The 21,458-nt window shown below is 47.0% G+C and overlaps 1 protein-coding gene across 2 annotated transcripts in view; it reads right to left on the reverse strand.

The window, feature by feature from the left end:
* LRP5 (LDL receptor related protein 5) overlaps window positions 1–21,458 on the reverse strand; it is a 125,032-nt gene that overhangs the window by 34,188 nt on the left and 69,386 nt on the right. Inside the window, exon 1 of one of the 2 annotated variants that reach the window (XM_026041247.1) lies at window positions 5,010–5,127. The exons of the other annotated variant lie outside the window; for it this stretch is intronic. The gene's annotated coding sequence lies outside the window, so the exon portion shown is untranslated. Of the gene's footprint in view, window positions 1–5,009; window positions 5,128–21,458 lie in introns of those variants that run through there. 2 annotated transcript variants of the gene reach the window in all.

Here is a 21,458-nt window from a genome sequence, read left to right on the forward strand (position 1 = left end):
AAAAATCTGCTTCCCATTCTTTCCTTGGAGATTCACAACATATTCATTTTCTTAACCTCACCACTGTGCAGCCACTTGTAGGTCTCCCAACCTCTTCACACTGCAGCAGTAAAAAACGTAAGAGAGTAGATGCTGGATGMGTTGTCACACCCATTTATGCATGGCACTATGCTTTGAAGCATGGGTGCTYGCATCTCACTTAATAAAGGATTAGCCAAGCCTCATGTAACTTCTTAATAATTCCTTGGAACCAAAGCACGCTCATTAAAGAAATGTTTATATCAGAGGGAGACATGTGAAATACTAATGTTCCTCAGCCAGGCAGCAGCCAAACCTCCTGGGAGGAAGACAGTGAAAGTCTAAGGTCTTCCGCATGCATTCTAGAAAAAAACCATTCAGTTCCTTTCCTCATGAAGCCTCCTGCATCAAGTAAACAGTGAATTCAGCCCACAATTGCCTCCTCTTTTCACCCGTTCTAGAAACTCTGCATTACAAGCAATACAGTAAATCCAGTCTTCCATGCCACCAGGCAGGGCACATTTCCACACAGCCCAAGTTCAAAGCCTGCACAGAAACCCGGAACCGCAAAGCAGCACATCCAGGCCTGAGCTGAGATGCTGCACTAGCTCCTGCACCACCGGAGCAGGCGTCTCCGCAGCGGAAGTCCCGGCGCACGCAAGTGCCCTCACAGCTGCAGTGTTACCATTCAGAAGAACAGACCCCAGGAGGACTCTTCTCCTCCTGCCTTGGTGAGATGCTTGCACTCCGCTGTCACTTCGGGTAAGCAGTCCCATCAGTCATGTTTATTGGAAACACTAAATAATTCCCGCTTATAAAATTCAATCTCATTTACAATTAATATTAGTAATTTGTGCTGGGCAGCATTCAGTTTATTGCTGAAATGTAGTTAAGCAGATGCTCTTTGGTCCCTGCAAATCATTAAAATGCAAAACACATGTTTTTTGATCAGCATAACCTTTGGCTGTTTTAAAGAAAGCTCCCCTTCCTTCCAGGCCACAACCTGACAGCGCAGACAGCCCTCAGAAGATGTTCTGAAGCTCAAGCCGTTAGGTTCACCACAGGAACCCCAATCCCAAGCAGAAGTGCCTGTCTGGGGAGGCTGTGGTGCTGGCCGTGCTGCGAGGTGCTGGGCGGGAGGAGCCGCCCCTGCAGCCAGAGCTGAGCCGCAGTCACGGGGCGAGCGCGGCCGAGCGAGGGTGCCAGCACAGAGCCCCTGTGCTCAGCGTGGCGGCCCGCGCCCTGCCGCTCAGKGTCCTGCACGCTACGTTCCTCACGCAGACCCTAGCACCACGTGAGCGGTCGCTCCCAGCCCTGCTCTTAAATGGCTTTTGCACTGGAAGAGCTCAGCAGGCTTCCACAGAAGGGGAAGCACATTAGGCTGTTCTCCTGGCAGGGAAAGCAGTCACTTCTCCACCTGCAGAACATGGATAAAACATTCCTTTTCCTGCCCCGCGCCCTGTCTGCTCAGGCTGCTTCTCAAGACCAAGGGCAGGAGCCAAGCTGAGATTCCTTCCAGAGCACAGCGCAGCTTTTGGCAGGCTGTGCTGCTCAGGCCAGTTCAAGCAGAGGCCACCTTGCCCCAGGCTCCTCATTCCAGGATTCAAGCTGCCACCTTCCTGCTATGTCAGCACTGCTTGTGTGGCCACATGGCGAGGGGAACACTGAAGAACACAGTTTTCTGGCCTGGTACATGGAGCCTCATATACACTTTTTCCAGGAGTAAGTTTTAAAACAGATACAGGGTAAAGATGGAAAAGCTGCTCACTAAACGGTCAGCCCCAAGGCTCCCCAACTGCTTGGGTCACCTGTTGCCCTGCCGCATCAAGGAAAACCCCTGAGCTGAAAAGCACTTGGAGCAGGGGTGAATAATGTCATTCACATTCATATTTGCTCTTTTGGAGGTACCTGGTTTGGTTCACTGGTGGAATCAGGGACTTAGGGTAAAGAGACTTTAGGTAGATGGACCTTGGCCTGACCCCAGATGCCCTCTTTTAAAGCTTAGCTCAATAGAATCATAGCAAAGAAATTAAAATCAACTTGAAAGAAACATTGGGAACAATCCGAAGAGCAGAGTGTTTCCTACCTTCTGACTTCAACGAGAGGCAGAAGTGCCTGCATATTGTGGTGGCCTCTGCGCCTGAGCTCGAGCCCGACAGCGCAGTCAAAGCAAGGAGCACGAGCCCTGCGCCCACCTCTGCCCCGAGCATCTCATCTTAAGCCTCAAGCACCTTTTCAAACAGCACAGCGCTCCAGCACAGCCTGGGRGCAGCTTTTGTGCTGCTCTAACACAAAGACATGACCGTGACACTGGTCTGTGTGATGACCTTTAAGAATATATAGCTTAAAAGGAAAGAGCCTGCATTCAAAATGAAAGAAAAATACTGGCAGCCACTTCAGCAGTCCATTTTCCCATATCCCTACAGCAAGCTTGCAAATTAATCAGAAACATATGTGCAAGTTTTATTTAAACCTGATGGAACTTCTGACTGTAAGGAAAGGAAAAAAAAAAACCTTAAAGAAAGCATTGCTAAGTTTCTTCTGAAAATATAAAACTCTGCAAGAAATAGCTGAAATAACATTTATTTTTAAACAAAAAAGTGAGCACTCCCTGGTTACTTCTGAAAAGAAAGCAAGCTACACCCCGTAGCTTTACAAACAAAATATGCACCGTTAAATTTAATCTTGAAAGCAGTTTTTCAAACTACGTTATAGATAATTATTTTAACCTTGTTAAAAATGGGAAAATTCCACACGCTCAAAATTATAAACTGGAGTAAGGCAATAAATAAAGTCATTTTAGAAATCAGTCTCCTTGGCTGGTCGAATTCATAATCATGGGATTTAGCTTTAATCAGAAACGACAGCTTTTTATTAACGGCTCACAGAAATCCCCAACTATTGCAACCACAGATATGGGAGACAGGGAGCAGGGGACACGGAGCTGCTGCCACTGGGAGGTGCRGAACGGGGTCTGGGTAAGGAGGAGTTCTCTGGAACAGGCTTCACGCCAGATGTAATGGGAGAAGTCAACGGTCCAGCGGAAAGATATTTCATTTCGGAGTTGGACAACTGATATTATAAAAATATTCGCATTCTACCTGAAAATGAATCCAAGAGCTGCTTCTGGGAAAACAGTTAAACGCCTTAAGAAAAATGATTGCAGAAAGTATTTTTGTGCTAAACAAAACACACAGACTAAAAACCTTACTGTCTTCTAGCCAAGAAAAGCCCAAGTGTGGCAATACAGACAGTATTAATTCCTCTCTCATTACTACCCCCTAGTAGCAGAACTTGCCAAGATCTTAGCTCTGTTTCTTTCAGTCACATAAAGGTAAAATAACAGTGTTTCCCATTGCCGCTGCTGCTGCAAAACCACCCGAAACACTTCCTAGGCAGAAATCCTTTGACCTGACTGTGCTCTGGCTCGTAGCTCGGCGCACTTGGCTCCAGGTACCGCCTGCCGAGATGCCAAGCCAGGGTAGAGGTTTAGGCTGTTGGTTGCCTCGCGAGAGGCCACGATGTGTGACAGGACAGCGCTGTCCTTGGCCGTGGGCTCCACGTGAGGCGCCGGGGCGGCGGGCAGGACCCTTGGCCACGGCAGGCGCGCAGCCCTGCCTGCTCCTCGCAGCCGCACCAAGCACTGCGCTGGGGACAGCGGAGCGCCCRAGCAGAGCAGCGGCTCCCGCCTCCCGCCTGCCCTGCCTGCGCTCGGGCCCTGCCCCGCGAGCTCCCGGCACACGTGGAATGCATTGCGAGCGGACAAGCCACCAGCTGCCGCGGCCACGTCGAACYGCAGCGCTGTTATAAAGCAAGAAACTTCAATCTTAGTTTTGGTGCAATTATGTTAATAAGCCACAAACATAACCATAACAAAAACCYGCGCCGTGTTTTCTGTAGATCAAGTTAATTAGGAAAAAAAAGTAACTCTGGGAATTCAAATCCTAATTCAGGCCCCAGAAGAGAGAACCATATAAAATAAGCGGAGTGAAGATAAGTAAGGTGAGTGAAGATAAAGAATCCTTACATTTCTCAAATTCACCAAAAATATGTTTAAAAAAAGTCTTTTAAAATATCTTTAGATTACAAATATATTTCTGGAGTACTTTCAAGTATATGTACTGTTAACAATCTTTTTTACTTGGTTTTGTCATCCACAGGTTATAACCATCTCATGAGTGTGAGGTCCCCCACAGGTAGCCAGAAGCTGCATCTAGGCAGACACTGTTTGTAAGTACATTTTAGAATATCCCATAATAGATAATAGACTCTTGAAATCTTAACTTCAAGGTCCCACATCTTTTCATAGAGCTCATTTATCTGTTCATTATAGAAATACCTGCACAATATAATCATAGATTTCATCTGACTACCCATTAGGTCCAGGCTACAYGATTCCAGAGTTCAATTCCCCTGAAAAAAACCCTCACCATATCCCAGTATAAAAATCCAAGAAAGCGTTAWCATGGCAGGCTAACTTAACATACCATACGGTGAGTTATCACAAAGCTTTAAGTCCGTGACATCCTTAGTACGCCACAGTTTTGTCAGCGCAATGCAAAGAGCTACTACCTTTTGACACCATCAAACTCAGGTATCAAAGAGAAAAACCCACATCTCACACCTTGAGTAACATGAAAGTTCACAAGAGTCTTGAGATCCTAGTATGAGGCATCTCTATGAAAGCCAGCTTTTGAAGGAACAGAGAATACACCTTTAGTTAATAAATGTTTCTCATTCGTTCATTCTCTCATTCATTCTCATTCATTCTCCTCTTGGCATTTATTTTACTTTTGTTCTGCTTAGCTTAAGACCACAGGCCCGTTGTCTCCCACTGTACTGTTCACTGGGCTACAGGAAACATTTGGCTCATTTGTGCTTATGTACCTCCTTTATCCATATGCTTGCAGAAAATAAAAGTGTGTTTGTGTTTCACCTCTTTTTAAAAAGATCTACCTTTATATGGGAACAAAGGAATGGAAAGAAATTACCTCTGCTTTTGGGGACTGCACTCGCAACGTTCTCTGTGATTTTTGTCCAGTAAATGGTCACGCTCATTCTTCCAACACTGAGTCAAGACGCAGTCTTGCTTCCTCAGCTAATGTTCCGCTCATTCCTCTGGCCGCGTTTCAGGCATTAAAGAAAGGCAGCCCATAAAAAGGCGAGACAGTCCCTGAGCTACCTTCTGCCTGCTCATTTAGGAGGTCTGCAGCAGAAGCCCACCAGTTCTTCAGAGCAAGCCCCGGGCTGCGTTGAGACTTCATATGGGTAAAGCCCTCCCTCTCTCCCTGCTGCACCTCTCACCTGAGTGCCGGGTAGAGGACTACGAGCACCAGCTGAAACACGTTAATAGGCCATGGAGCCCCTGCTTAACCCAAATGTCTGCAGGCCTCATGTGGCACTCTCTGCACATTTACCTACCTCTATAATCTCTCCCAAGTTTGCAGCCCTGCAAAGAGACCTGGTTTCAGTTTTCACAGCCAGAAAAACCTTCTTGCAAASAAAAACCACTTGCAAAACCTTCTGTTGCCCTCGGAGAGCGTAAGGAGCAGGAGGCTGCAGTGGGACATGCTCCCCTGCTGCAAGACTGAACGAGTCTCTTCATCTCAGGCTTCCGTCCCCACCTCTCCTCTTCTGTTTCGTCGTCTTAGCGTCCGGGCTTGGYGGGCAGCACATGGCTTCTTGCTGTTGTTTTGGGTTGGTTTCTTCTGTAACTTGTATTCGGTACTTTACCTAAATCTCCAGCTCCTGAGACACATTGATTGGGTAGGAATCTTGGCTTAATTTCTAATGCGACTGTTTCAAGTGCTCTTGGTTGTGCAGAAATTCAAAAAATGTAACCTGAATCCCTGACAGGCTTAAAAGAAAAGGGCAAAAGGCAAGTTACAAGAAGTCATTTTACACCCCCATTTTTAAGTAGATCTTCTGGAGGGAGAAGAGCCATTTCATGCGCTGCCCAGGGCAGCGGGACCAGCAGCTCRCTGGGGTTTGGCAGTGCCATGACAGCCACACGCTGCGTTCGCAGGCTGTGCCTGGCATTAGCCAGTGCCACAGGCCTCATCAGCAGTGCAGAAATAACAACCTTGACTTGGTCCCTACCAGGGCCATTCGTATAAAAGCATTAGAGCTAAGGAGGAACTCCAGGATCCGGCTCCATATTTATATATACAAGCACGCACACACACACATATATATATATTTATACACACATACATACATGCTGTGGAAGACGCTTTCAGAAAGTGCTGCTTCCTGTTGGAAGATGGAGAGAGGCAAAGAACCCACCCATGGACAAATCTGCTACACGTTCTTCACTTCTCCGGCCAAGTTTTCCTGGTGCTCCATAATGAGCTTTACATACTTGGTGCCTCGCTGACTAATTAGATGAGCGCAGGCTACTCCCCCTCCCCGTCGCTCCCTTTTCGGAGCAGGGACTTTCATTGCCCGTAGCTACACAAGTGTGGCTGCTTTTGCCAAATATTTGGAGATACTGCTAATGGCTCCATTTGAACTTTGCATTGCTGCCTGGAAGGAGGGAGGGGGCTGTGTATTTTAATCTGTATCACAATCGCTTTGAAGTTGTGTTTGTGATGAGGAATRCTTTTTTATTTATACATATCAGAGCTGTTGAAGAAATACATGCTTCCCAAAGGATTAGATTTCCACTATCAAACAAACACAGGGGGTAGTGAGGAAGAGGGGGCAGGCTAACTAGAGGTCATTTTCCTCTCAAATGATGACATTTGGTCTCTCTGGCAGCTCTCTCCACCCTTGTATGCACTCTGTGGAGAGAGCTCCCTGCCTTAAAAAAGGGAAATCAAGGCAGGAAAGCAGCACCCAGATGGTTAATGCAGCATAAGGAGTAGGGCCCCTACACCCACTCCTGCCCCAGGACTAACACTACCACCCCCACAAACCTTCAGAAAAATGATGAATAGTTTTCACATCCTTGGCGGGCAGGAAGAACAGTGCTGGGGAGAGGATTTAACAGAGTCACTTTAGAAGGAATTTTTAAAAAAGAGAAAAAAAAAAAAAGGAGGGGAACGTGCACAGCTCTGGTGAAGGCTCCTGCTTCTGAGGGCTGCAGCAGAGGCTGGTGCACAGAGAGGCAGGAGGGAAGAGCACAGATTCCAGCCCTGCTTCTTCCTCCCAAAACTCCACTTACACATTGTTATATGCTCCTGAAACAGGGCATTTATGCGCAGGGCAAGCACACAAGCACAAGACAGATAGAGGGCACCTCACTGCAAATGACCACGGTCAAGCACCCAGTACCCGAGCAGCGGGCAGCTGCTTGGAAAAAAACCCTCATTAAAGAAACATTGTGGAGCAACTCGCTTCCATGTAAGGTAAAGCTGCACTGAGCACCAGCTCMCGCTGCCTTAAAGCCTGGAGAGCAAAACCGTCTTGCCAAAGGGAGCTTTCCCCCCCAGCTGTCATGCTGAGAGGGCTGCAGCAGCTTTTCATCATTTGAGAATCGGAAATTCTTCTCATCCTTGTTTCAACACTTATTTCAACGTGGTCATCCTTTCAAGTTGATCTATCTAACCACTTGCCACGGGAGAAGAACTTTTAAAGGATTTTGTGGACTCTCCAGGGAGGATCTCCTCCCTTCACAGGGATTCAAACAGTCTTTGGGGAGGAAACTGATTTCCCATTAAATTGAAATCATTAAATCATCATTTAGGCTCAGGAAGCTCAAGTCCTCACACCACGCCTAAGAACTGCCTGGAMCTCTCTGTGCGCTTTTATAGAGCAAGGTCGGCGAGCAGGGGCAGCGCCGTGAGCAGAGCTGCGCGGCTGCCGCCCTGCGCCGCGTCGCGGGGCTCGCAGCAGCCAGCCCGAGCGCCCGCGGGACACGCTCGCCCTGTCCTGAGCCCATGGACGCAGGAGGCAGCAGCCAGCGGGACTGCAGAGCGCCACTTTCCTGGTTACGCTGGGGAGGGTGTTTAGACCTGACAGCTTGTGGAGTGCGAGGCCTCTCGGCGGCGGGTGTTTGTGCTGGGAAGAGGGCAGTTTGCACCGCTGCGCCCCACGGCAGGGGCTTGGCAGCATCGCCCCCACAGGTCACCAGGATGGAGCAACTTCTCACACGCCGCCTCGCTGGGATTTGTGGGGCACATCCCAGCCCAACTCATTTTAAAATAAGGAGTCTGACATTTCTGCGATCAAAATATTGCAGATTTCAGAGGTCTTTGGACTTCACGGTTGTAAATTACTCTAAGATGCTCACAGAAATTTACTCGTAAAGAGTGAGCTGGAGTGACCAGAAATAGAGACTTTCCATGACCTTCGTCTGCATGTGTCCCACTAGATCAGCACAGAGCAGCCCTGTGCCCTTCCCCTTGGCCAGGGACAGCTGGCACTGCCCACTCGCTGGGTTTCTCCAAGGAGCTGCCGCAGGCAGCTGCGACATGGAGGCAAAAAAGAAATACTTGTCAAAGGCTAGGGTAAAAACTTGCACCCAGTTATTCAAGCAGGCAGCAGGGTGAGAGGCGGAGGAGACACCTGCCTGCGGCCTATCCAGCATTCAGGTCTCCAAAGCRGAAGAAATGTGAGAACTTCCCAAAATGAACTTCATCCCACTCTTTGCTGGGGCTATAATTGATAAGCTCCAGGCAATTTGCCTTAACTCACCAAGGCTGAGGAACATGCTGCTCCTCCAGTTGATTCAGAGAATCACAGAATCATAGAATCATAGAATGCCGAAGGTTGGAAGGGACCTCAGAGGTCATCGAGTCCAACCCCCCTGCTCACGCAGGGTCACCTAGAGCACGTGGCACAGGGCTGCATCCAAGCGGGTTTTAAAGATCTCCAAAGAAGGAGACTCCACAATCTCTCTCGAGTTCCTCTCCTCATCAGCAGAGGAACTCGAACAAGAGCAAAGAGCTGGCTGTTAATGCCGTTGGCTGCCTGAGCCTAACCCGTGGACATAGATTTGTCAGATTTTAATAACCAGGTACGGATGCACAGAACCTCTTCACTCTCCCTCTGCCTTTCCTGCAAGCACTCCTTTCACCTTGGAAAAGCTCAAAGCGCTTGATTCATACCAAGCTCTGCTAGAGCCTATTTGGAAGAAGAAGGGTTTCTTAACGTGCATGGTGCCATGGAGCCCCACAGCAGGCGGCCTCCCGCCCAGCTCTCGCGCACGCGCAGCGCACGGCACTTCTCACACTGCCAGCCCAACTCGGAGACCTGGCCCAAGGCCCAAAGCCAGCCCTCTCGAGGCAGTTCACTCGACCAAAACATGACCCAGTTGACCATCCGCAGCATGGAGGGTGACCATGCTCCCTAGCCACAGGACAGGAGTCCTGCAGGATGTGCAACAGAGCAATGAGCAAAGCCAAAGCTCCTCTCAAGGGAAGCATCAGGCTCTGCTGCCTCACAGGATGCTCTTAAAATGCTTAAAAACTGTGTACCTGCCTAGCAGTATCCAGTCCTTGAAGGAAAATGAGAGGGAGCAAAGCCAAGGCAGAGCTTTACTTAGCCTTGCTGGGCGTTCAGGATGCAGCCAGGCTGCCCTGGCTGAGGACCCCGAGCTCCATYCGCAGCCCAGCGGCAGAGGCTGCTGCAGATCCCGCCCTGCCTGTGCGGTCGCACCTCCCCACGCAGGCTGGTGCTCAGCGCTCATCCTCCTCGAGTCCAACGTTTCCGGGCCCTGGCAGGGCCGCGCACAGCTCCTGGGTGCGTGGGGCGCTACCAAAACGCTCTCTCCAAAGTGAAGCACAGGCTGCAGCAGGAAGGCCTGAGCCAAGCATAAACGCGCAGGGAAGAGGTTTCCCAGCTGCAGTGGTTTATACACAAGCTGTCACAGGCAGTGACAAGCTGGGTGTCAGAAAGCTGCTTGACATTATTTTTGTGGAAGGTGTACAAACAAAACCAGGCAATTCCCTTTTTAATGCTCATGACAAATATTTCACACCTTTTAACAAACACACATGCTTTCAGTCCAGCTTCTGCTTCACGTTGCAGCATGCAGATGGTACTAGCTCTATTTTCAAGCTGGATGAAGCTTCTCTTTTAAGGGCAGACATTTGATTCATTCCATTTACTGACGTGCATCCCATTAATACTCAGGGCCAGGGCTTGCTCTGACAACAGGCTTRGGTGGCTGCCTGACTGCCAAGGAGCACGAGCCGGCCCACCAAAGCCGGGGCACACAGACAGCCCCTCATCAGCCCGTGGGGACAGGGAATCTCTCATTATTCTCTAGTGCCATGGGATGGCACAAGAGCAGAAAGCAGAGAACACTTTTTGCCAGAAAGAAACGTTATCAGTTTTRCTTTCCAGAATTCAAATTCACGCATTGACAGCAAGTTCTCCACATTTTGGAGAATATTCTTTCTCAACCACAAACCAAGTTATCCTCAGGACTCCGCACATCTGAATAAGATACCAAGTAGATACTAGTGAAGGATTTTCTGCATGTGCTCAGACCAGGCCCTCTTGCTCAGTGCCAGGTCTCCAGGTGGGATGGGAAGACACACGCTGTTTGTGAGAGAAAAGACTCGTACAGGCACCGAGCTGAAACCCTCAGCCTTCAGAGCTAGTGGCAATGCAGCCTTCTGAAGTAAAGGCTGAAGAAAAGCTAACAAAAACAGAACATACACAAGTAGTGAGAAAAAAAAAAACAGTATTAAAGTAAAAGCAATGTTTTTGTTTACACCATGCATCGCCGGACAACTGCATCTACATAGCTAGCACTGTTTGGAGCCCTATAGCTTGGTAAGTGTTGACCCACACTGAGATGTTTTCATGAGACAAGGGGTTTGAGCAGGGAGTTCCTTCCTGGAGGTCTGTGCGGACTGCTTGGGGCCAAACCAGAAGGATTCAGGACAGCCTGACCTTGGAGGCATTACAAAGGCAGCTGGTGTTCACTGCCCCGTGATGGCAGCAGCAGCAGCGGAGGGTGGTTTCTAAAGCGGGGCTGTTCTCCTCAGCTTTTCTCTGCTTACTCTGGCATATTCCAGAAAGGAACTCCCTAGCTTCTAACGATGCCCTTCTTGGGAGGTTCATTCTCTCCCCAGGCTCAAAGAGTTGCCCAAAGTGTGTGATATTTTAACAAGGAATACAATCACATTCACAGCTAGAAGTGATGTACTCTCTGCTTGCCACCCATTTTACAAATTACAGTATTTTACTTCCAAAGATAGCATACCTGTGTAATTATTATATATAGTTAAATAAGGATATAGAAAGATAAAAACAATATAAATAGAAATATATTAATAGCTAATATATATTTATATATAAAATATAAATATGTATTAAAAATAGGTCAGTGCAGTATATGGAGCTGAGAAAAACACTGCATTTTGTGTTAGAATTATTTCTGAAAGTAACCTTAGCTCCAGTGAAGAACTCAAAGGGAACTCTGATGAACAACTGGCAAAACAATCTGAGCATCCCCTCATCTCCCTAAACTAAGACCTACATGCGAGAAGATTTATAAAAGAAAACACTGCATGCACCAAAGCCACTTAAACTAGAGAGACAGGGCAGAAAAAAAAAAAAAAAAAAAAAGGACCAATGGATACATCAGTGAGGTGCTAAGATGGGAAGAGCGGCAATCAAACTTTCAAGCTGGGAATAGATGGCAGGTGACACCTCCAAAGTGGCCCCAGAGGCTGCGCAGGAGCCCCCAGGGCGGAGGCAAGAGGGGAGCGAGCGGCGCGGCTCTCCATGCGAGGGCTCCCAGGGGACGGGGACGGGGAGAGGCGGGAGCGGCACCTACGGGAGGCCAAGGAGCCCGGCCTCGGGCCTGAAGGAAGCTGCATAATAAAAGGTGACACGGAAAACATATGGAGCTCCAGCCTCGCACCGGCCCCCCGGCAAAGTGACAGGGATAATCAAGATGTGCCAAGGGCCAGGATCAAGAGAAGGAAACTACCAACTTGAATGCATTTCTCTGGAGGGTTTATTATCCCTATGCTCAGCTACAGAAAACATAAAGAGACTGAGGTTTAAGTGAAGGAAATTACAATTTAGAAAACTGCAAATAAATTACAGATCATATAATCCCTCCCCTCTTTAGTCTGCTTGGAAATTCCTTAACTGCTTTCCTAGGCTTGCTGCAAAGTACAATTTGTTTTCCTGATTTTTTTTTCCCCTATTATCAGAAATGCCTTACATGAACAGCAAGCTCGTATTACTCCTTTTATTGCCTGTTTGTTAGCTGTTGCTCTCATTTTATGTCAACACTAATGAAAAATAGACATTTCCGCTACAAACCATGAACAGACTCAAATCCAGGGTGGGGTACTTTTCAATCTTTTCATTCCTATGTTAAAAAAAAATAAATAAACGAAAGCTAGGAATTCAGCAGCAATGAAAACAGCAATGTAAGAAATACATAAATCCATTCTTTAAATATTCTGCATAGCAGGGGGAAAAAAACCAACCCTTTTTGCAGAGGCAGCTATCCCTGCTCAATTTTGAGAAGGCAGAAAATCTATGAAACAAAAGGTTCAAGGGGAAAATTAGAAGCAGCTTTCAAAATAAGACTGTACAAAACAGCAGTGTGCTCGGATGAAAAAGAGAAAGAAAAGAGGAAAAAAAAAGTCCAGCAACTTGGGTGCAAGAATCTTACATTCTGCCAATTCACAAACCTGTCAAACATTTTCCTCCACTCTCCTTCTCTCCTCTCTTTACTCCCAATAGCAATTCTGAAAAGGGAGGGTAGGGAGGGAGAAAAAAAAAAAGAGAGAGAGAGAGAGAAAAAAAATACACTACATTTGCATAACTGCACAACACAAGGGATTTATGAGCATTTTTAACAGCCAAATCAGGCAAACAAATTGCCTGAAGAACGGCAACAGTAAGCTATCGGGGCTCGCACGTCGGCAACATCAGAGGTCTGCGGGGAGAATCACATCTTTTATAATAAAAATCAATCACGGTCCCCATTCTCTCCTTCAAACTTGGAGAAAAAAAGAAACCCGAGTGCCACTAATTTAACCTTCTTACTGAAGAATGGAGCCAAGATGAAAAGAGGCCGATGGCTGGCCGTGAGCCAAAGAAAAGCTTGCAGGGGCGCAGTGCCGGGAACGGCGTCGGCGCCGGGCTCGGCTCTCGCACCAAACCCCGCGCGGACCAGGCGGGAGGATGCGGCCGCCCGGCCAAGGAACACGTATCGATTATGGTGAACGCCGTCTTTATGATGAGAAATAAATTGGAGATTTATCGGATGGGCGCGAGGACAAGGTCCCTTGGAGCAGCGCCCAGATCCTGGGAAGGGCGCTGCTTCATGGGGAGCCACGACCCGGAGCGCGGCCGCGCTGCGACGCCTATTTATAGGCAGCGAGGCAGTGAATGGCCTCATTGCACATGCCACAAGGCAGACCGCAGCCTTTTATCCCGGGGACCTGATTTGTGCTGCATTTCAAAAAGTCCAGGGCTTGGGGGAAGAATAAAAAGAGGGGGAGGGAGGGGAGAGGGGACTGGCCACGCAACAGGCAACAGAAACCCTTCTCTTCTGCCCTACCTCCCCTCCCAACTTTTCCTTTATGAAGCTGCTGCTGGAGAGTGTGGAAAAGAGTTTTCCGAGACTTCCCGGTGGAGAAAAAAGCAGCAAGGGGGCGGGCGGGCGGGCCGGGGCGCACGCATTGCTGCTCATTAGCGCCCAGCGCCGGCGCGCAGCAACGCGGGCGAGTGGGGCCGAGGCAGCGCGCGGGGCGAGAGCATTTCAATTAGCTGCCTTTGAAGGGCCCTCCTGAATGAGAAAGGCCCAGAAAACACTTGTCAAATGCAAGTTCAAGTGAAAGGCACTTGTGCCAATGAAGTGCGCAGATGGCTGTGGGGGTTCCCCCGAACCCAGAGCGAGCCTCCATTATGTCTTTATTGCTCACAGAAAGGCCGGGGTCACCTTGGGCTGCGAATAAGTTGGCTTCCTTTCCCACACAGTGACTCTGGTCAATCACGGCAGCAAAGGGAGCCTTCCTTTGAGTGACTGCTCGCCTCTCGGCGCACTGAAGGGCCTGTCCAAAGGCTAAATAGGCACAAAACCCTTTGGGCTCGTCTCTCTGCAGCCGCCAGTTGTGGGGAAAGTTTCCCACCGTTGCAGGCGATGGCGGGAGCCCGGGGAAGGCGGCGGGGGCCCCTCGGCTCCGCTCTCAGTGGGGCCGCGCGACGTGAGCCGATGGCTTTGGGAGCTTCCGAATCCGACACGGCACCAGGAGACACCTCTCTCCATGTGCAGGTTCTGGAAATGCAGGAGCCCCAGTGTTGACACGGGCTCCCCGGCAGGAGGGAGCAGAGCCAAACACCACGGAGCAGGCGCCTAATTCCCAAATTAAAAGTTAATGTTAACCTCTGCTAGCCCAACAAAGGAAGTCCAGGTTACAACCTAGAAGCCACCTTTTCCTTTGCAGCTGGAATATCCTGAGCCAGGAAGAATCCTGGGCCCTTTTACAGGGACAGGGATCTGCCCCCAGCTCCACACTGAACATAAAATTCCTCTTTTAAATATGGAATGTTGATCCCAGGAGGGGAAGGCCAAGCAGAATTCGCCCCCTAACAAAACAGAAAAAGGTGATTTGATATCAGATAGCTTAAAATAAGTCGTCAGTGAGAAAGCAGAGCCCCAAGCATGTAAAACTCAAATAATTCCTCAACTTCGTAGTTTGATACATCCTCAGGATTTCCTCCAGATAAATATAGCAGAAGCTGCACATACAGAAGTTATTCATGAGCACTCCAGAAAGACCAAAATTAGCAGCACTCAGTCAGCTGCTCAGTTTTTAAATTTTCCCTTAAAAAAGTAGCAAACTGTATGGTCCCTGGAAAACTGACGAGATTTAGAGAATTTTACGACTGTGCAGCAACCTGCAATAAATCTCAATGATTACAGAGGAAAATAGTTTTATACTAGTAGCAATTCTGCTGTGTGCAGGGACTCAACATAATAGTTCTGCAAATTGCAGCTGCCAGTATCTGTGAAGCTATTGGATTAAACATAGAGTCCAGCACTGAGAAGTTTGGGAGAATCCCTAATCAAACATGCTGCCGAGTCCTCATTCAGTCAAATCTGAGTCTTTTACTAGTGCTTTAAGTGGCAGGACCAGGACTACCCACGATGCGAGTGCCATGTTCTGTATCCCAAATCTGGGAAGGGAGCCCGTGCTGTGCACGGGACAGGGCTTGGCTCAAGGCTAGCTTTGCTGTACTTCTCTACAGATGTGCAATCCTGGATATTTATGGTGCTGAAGGCAAGGTCAACTAATATGAACCTTGTACTTGGAACAGTGAGTACTGAACTTGCTGATGTTTTTTTAGTTCCTGCAGACTGGGTTAGGGCTGYGTGTGTGTGTGAGCGCGTGTGTTTGATTTCAGTGTCTCAACACAGCCCTTAGGAAATTACTTTCCTATAGACTAAACTCACCTCTACTGTAGCAAATACACTGATTCTCGAGAGTACTGCAGGCTGTAGGCTTCCCCTCACACCAGTATGCTATCTTTTCAATATGCTGGCCCTAGACTGTGAAGAAAAGAGCTGGGGGTCTTCAGTTTTGTTATCTGAGTGTTGCAGAGAACTACAAATCAAACTAAGAATGCGCTCCTGGCAGCACGCGCTGCCGAGCGGACAGGGCACAACGTAGCTGGGCTGAGAGGTTCCCCTTGAGTTTTGATATCTTCCCACCTTTAGCAGCAGCCTAGTAGATGTGTGACAGAGATGAGCAAACTTGGGGCTAGGTTATCACCCAACCTCAGGGGCACCCACATCCCAACCCAGCGAGGGCAAAAAAGCTGCCACTTTCTTCCTCAACACTGTCATAATAAAGTTTCCCTTATGGTAGGGGAGGCTCTCTCCTGACTGCATCACTGCGAGCACTGAGACACAAAACCCACGCTATGATCGACTGAAACCTCTCACCCTGCGAACCCAGATCTCGCTTTCTCCCACATTTCCCAGATTTGATATCTTCTCTCAAAAGCAAACAGAGCTGGTGTGGTGTAAGATGCAAATCACCACAGGGAAATTCTAATTAAACAGTAAGGAAATACAACTAGTCTTGTAATAGAGTAGGGCTCGAAGGCCCCCTGCTCTCTAACACGCTCTGGACATCTGGTGTCAGCAGGTCGTGCGCGACTGTATTCCTGTGTTCCAGAAAGAGGCAGTGTCACACCAGGAAACCCTGAAGCTGCTGGTCTGAAAAAATTATAACAAAGCCGAGAGAGCTTAAATTCAGAAGCCATCCAGATCTGAAACCATTCAGAATTGCATTTCTATTCTTGAAGGACAGAAGATAAAAGACTTTTCTCCCTAGATATTTATTTTCTTTAATTCTTCCTAGAGCTCCACTCCTTTCCCCAAGGAAGCCCTGTTCAGCTTTACATCATTTTTCAGGAGCAGTGAGAACCTGTTTTATCTTTTATGCAACTCTTAACAGATAGTTATAAGTAGCCATCATTATAGYACTGAAGTCAAAGATACAGCTCGTCCCTCCCAGAAAGCCCGTGCTCCATTCCAGCAACGTCCCGCTGGGAAAGGCAATCATATCTCATTTGTCATCAGTCCTAATGAAGTCCAAGAACTGCTGTAACCCTGAGACAACATTTCAAGATGGGAGGAATCATTGAGGGAAGGACTATCTAGTCTGCAGTGACTATCTGGCTGCTGGCAAGAATTTGACCCCAAGCTCACAAGCATAGATCATTCCTCAAATGATCTTTGAATCCTCAAAAATCCTTATAAACCACGTTATTGGTCTAATGGCTGGGCAGTGAGTCTGGCTCTTGTGCAACGGTGTTCTCTGASTAGATGCCAAGTGGCTCCCTTCAGAAAACAAATAATCCCCTCAAAAAACCTATCTACAACCCACAACAGCATTTGTGTTGGCTGATTCTCCAGGTAAAACACACTGCAATACTGGAGCCTCAAAGTTACTTGGAAGTACCAAAAGCTAGGTGGAAAGCAATGCTCCCAAACTACACCTGCAGCTTCCAACAGGCCCAATAGCCACAAATGGACATAAGTCTCACTTTGACTTGCAATTTATTTAGTTACCACTTCACCAGCACAGCTCTCAAGCAAATAGTCACTAAAAAGTCTTAARGAATTTAAGGCTCCCTCACTATCATCCATTTAAGTGATTTTATTACCATCTATTTAGACTTGCATTCTTTTTACATCAAACAGATCCTGTATTTCCCATTTCTAGATCCATTTCATTTTTCCGCTCTCACACATTAATAAAAATATGCGGTATGGAGATTAATTATTTTAAAATAAATTAGGTTTCCTAAAATACATTCACATCTATAGAGACCTGATACGTCACGTTTTCTGCACGAGTCTAATTCGCCTTTGGAGATAAGCTTACGCTAGGTATTTTCTCCGTGAGATTTGTTTGTTTCAATATATTGTTTCAGAATAAATCAGGCAGACCAAATGCTATCGGTTCCAGCTTCTCCTATAGAAATGACACATTTTTCAGGTCAGACATCTGGGAACCAAACCACAGTATGTGAAACACGCTCAGCCTTGTTTAGAAAAAGCAGCTTTAACAGAGATTAATAATTAATTTTTCTCCTGAGTGCAATCAATTTAAGCCAAAGCCTACTCCAAACTTAAGTAGCAAATTGTTCCCAGTGACACTGCCTGCTATTTGTCCACAACATCATCCACAACAAACTAATTACAGTGATTACAGTTTCTTTTAACTTTCAAGGAGAGCCCTAATGACTGSACTTTGGAACATTTTTCTGCTAGCAACAGGACCGTCGGCCACTGGCGACTTAYGCTTCAGACTTGGACATGGTACAAATCTGCAAAAAAAATCCTGTATATAATTAGGAGTCTTCTGCAAAGGGAAATGAAGGTTATTTGTGTCTGTGGGCAGGGGGTGTTTGGGGTGTGCAACAAGGGGGGGCTGCCAGAAGGGATATTGTCTGTAACGTTTATCCCAAGCTGATTGCACAAACCTAAAATGCATCCCTACACAGCCACCTGAGAATTCAGTAATTGTTCCTTATGCAATTCCACCTGAGGCACTTTAAGCAAACACTGCAGAAATAATACGTGGAAAACTCGGCTAACCACAAAATTGTTTTTTAAGGAGAAGTAGGAAACTCTACACGTGGATGCCATTGGGTCTGTGCTTCCATCTCTGCTGGAGCCCTGTAATCCTCATTAATCTGCCGCTGGTTCCTGGAAAGTACCTTTTCTCCATCAATAAAAATCCAGAGATCTGTTGGATTAATTTACGCCTCTTCCTCAGAGCTGAAGCTGTGCAGACAAACGCACGATTTCAGCAGACATGCCTCAAAATTTACTCTATATTTTCCCTTGCTGCAGACTCTGCCAAACCAAGCAGAAAGAAAAAGAAAAAAAAAAAGAAAAAAGAAAGAAAGAAATCAAAGCTGGGAACAATGTTACCGCAGGGTGCCAAATTTGCAGTGAAAGTCCCGTCGGCCGCTGTCACGCAAAGTTTGACACGTCTTGCCAAATGGTTTCTGCGCGATACAAACCGCTTGYAAAGTGACTGGGCCCTTTGTGTCGCAGCTGAAAGCTGCAGATGGGAAGGGCTCTGCCAGGAAAGGGGAACTGCTGTTTTCGCCCCGTGAAGCTTCACGCACGCAAATACGAGCACGCTCCCCTGGAACAGGGCACTGCTCCATACCTTCAGCAGCGTTTTTGTTCCAGTCGGTGCACACTGCACCCAAAAAGCAATGGCAAGTTTTGCTGCTTAGAAATAAAAATTAGAGAGGCATTCACGATGCACTACCAACCCAAGATCCAGCACAAGGCAGATAAAGGGCTTATTCAATTTCCAAACTGCATAAACTTTAGTCTCTATTTAGAAACTCAGTCTATGAAGAGGCCTTCCTCAGGAGAGGAAGATGATGCCCTGTAGATCCAAAATACCATAAACCAGAGCAGAATACAAGCAGAGTGCCACCCAAACAGGCACAAGCTAAAGTCACCCTTGTTCCTTCCACATAAAATCAGTTGAACACGCATTATATGGTGAAAGTGATTCTGACAAGCAGTTCTTCAGAAGGCTACAGAAAAAACTACATGCTTTCAATAAGATGCTTTTCACATTATCAGGCCTTAGACTTAATACTATTCCCTCCACTCAAAATCTTTAAGTGCAGCTCTGCTCTGCAAGGTAGTAGAGCTTAGGGTTTCCGTTTATTCCACTTTGCAATTTATACACAGGGAGACTGGGACACTCTCTGCCCTCGGCAGCCCAATACTCAGCCAGGTCAGCAATAGTGTAGAATGTGCATCCTTGACTCACTGCCAGCTAGGCTTTGTTTTGGCAAACTGCACATGCGACAGACACACGTGCATGTAGGGAGTGGATCACCRGGCACTGGCCAGCCACGTAAATGGCACGTGCTTGGCGAGGGAAGATGCACATGAGAGCAGGAGCTCGTGGCCAAGTGCAGAACAACCTCAACAGTGAGTACCAACCACCGCAGATACTGCACGGGCAGACAGGACCACACCAGGGCAGCAAGCGGGAGAGTGGCAGGAAGGGGCATCTGGGGTATTGAGGGAAGCTCTTAAACGCAGGCAGATTTTAAGACCAACCTGATAAGGTGCAAATATATCAAGATGAGCTATAAATGTGCAGATACTGTCAGATAAATTTCCTGTTATTTTCAAATCCCTCCTGAGTGCACTCATTTGATCATGCACAGGGATATTAATRAAAAGGTCTACCAGAGGCCTGTGTGGAATTGGCCAATATCCGAGCAGGGTCAGCGATGGGTTAAGTCATGTAGGGCCCTCCTAAGCAGCCAGGGGAATGCAAATGTGTCCAGCATGTTTTCCWAAATGGAAACTCAAAATTTGCTCTCTGCTGTAAGTTCTGCAAGAGACATTTAAAACCCAATGCTGCTGAGAACATGCCAGTGCAGTTTTAATTCGCACAGCTGCAGACAGCCAGTCCAGAAAAGGCTTTTCAGAGCTCCACACAAACACTCTTGACATTTTTTCCCCTATCATGTCTAAATGGGCCCATTTAGGTATTTGTAACTGTCAGAAGGAATCTGTTCTTGATAGCTAGCAGAAGTAAAGCCCAAGCATAAAGAGAATAGGATTAAAAATAAATAAGACTATTTATACCTGTTTTAATCTGAGAACATGTGGAACCAATTGCTAGGAGGCCTGAGATTCAATTTTTGGTGCTAACAAAGAAAACTAAGTTGACAAATATGTAGCAATCAAGATACCTACAAATGTCATAATCCCCTTGTAGAAAGGATCTTTTGTTTGCAAGATCCAGCAAATCACCTTCTCTCCGGTTTTAAAAATAAAAGAGAACCACAACAAGAGCAAGTATAAGAAATCAGAGACAGACCATAAAAATTCCTTAACTTTGTCTTCACTGATTTTCCTAAATTTTGAAGTTAAGCCAAACAGCACCACTGGCCTCCCTGTCTAACAGGGAAGACAGGCAGCACAGACTGCTAAAACAGTGAACTGGGTGGCAGAGCCAAAGCCCCAGCTGTTAAAGGTAGRGGCTGCAACGTCTTGCCCTGCGGGCTGAAAGGTGAGGAAGGAAGAGGGCCGCTCTGCTATTCCCGGGCTTAGCTGCCGCCAAGATCTAGAGTTACTTCTCTGGAGCTACAGGACAGTCTCGCTTCTCATTTTCCTGTGCAGAAAGGAGAGGCTTCAGAGCATGGAGCTATTTCCAAAAGACTGACAATTAATTTATCCAAAAATGTTCCACATACTAAACTCCCTGAGTGGCACAGGACACAGTCATGGGAGAAGTTTCTCTCTTTCTTTGCACACCTACTGGCACAGAAATAAACTGCTACCACAGCCTAGTCTAAACTGCACTTCAGAAAACTGGTTTACACCACAGGAAGAAAACTTTAAACTACTGTTTTAAAGGGGGGAAGACTTACTTTCATTCTGACATTCTGGTTTGGTAATCCTGTTTACGAAGGGATTTCAATTAGCTGGGTTATTCCCCTCTTCTTACTTTGAAGCCATTTCAAATCCCCTGGAGAATTGCCTTTTGAAATTAAAGTAATCAACAAAGCTAATTGTTTAGCACCTTCAGTTTTCAAACTGCTTTTGCATCTTTGTGGAAGGATAGGCTGCTACTTCATATTAGCAACCCAGCTCAATTAGCTGAAGGAAACTATTGCCACCAGTTCAGTCAGAACTGAACAAGACATCGAAAAGAACATTTGTCTGGGTGASAAATGTAGGCATTTGAGAGAATTAGGGGAATAATTTTTGAATTTGACCTCACGTTTGCTCCCATATAGCTTAAACTTAATGCAATAAATCTCAGAAAAGTTGTGATCTCCAGAGATAACTCATGACCTCCCTCCTGGAAGCCTATCATAACAGATGGATAACTCACCCAGCTTYGCCTGCATTAGATGATACACGTCTGCATTAGATTGATAAAAGTTTGAGCAGYAGATAGATGGGTTAAGCATACTGCAATTTTAAAATATTTCTTCCCAAA

This window comes from Nothoprocta perdicaria, unplaced genomic scaffold (genome assembly GCF_003342845.1).
Source record: "Nothoprocta perdicaria isolate Ctin4 unplaced genomic scaffold, notPer1 scaffold_28, whole genome shotgun sequence".
NCBI lineage: Eukaryota > Metazoa > Chordata > Aves > Tinamiformes > Tinamidae > Nothoprocta > Nothoprocta perdicaria.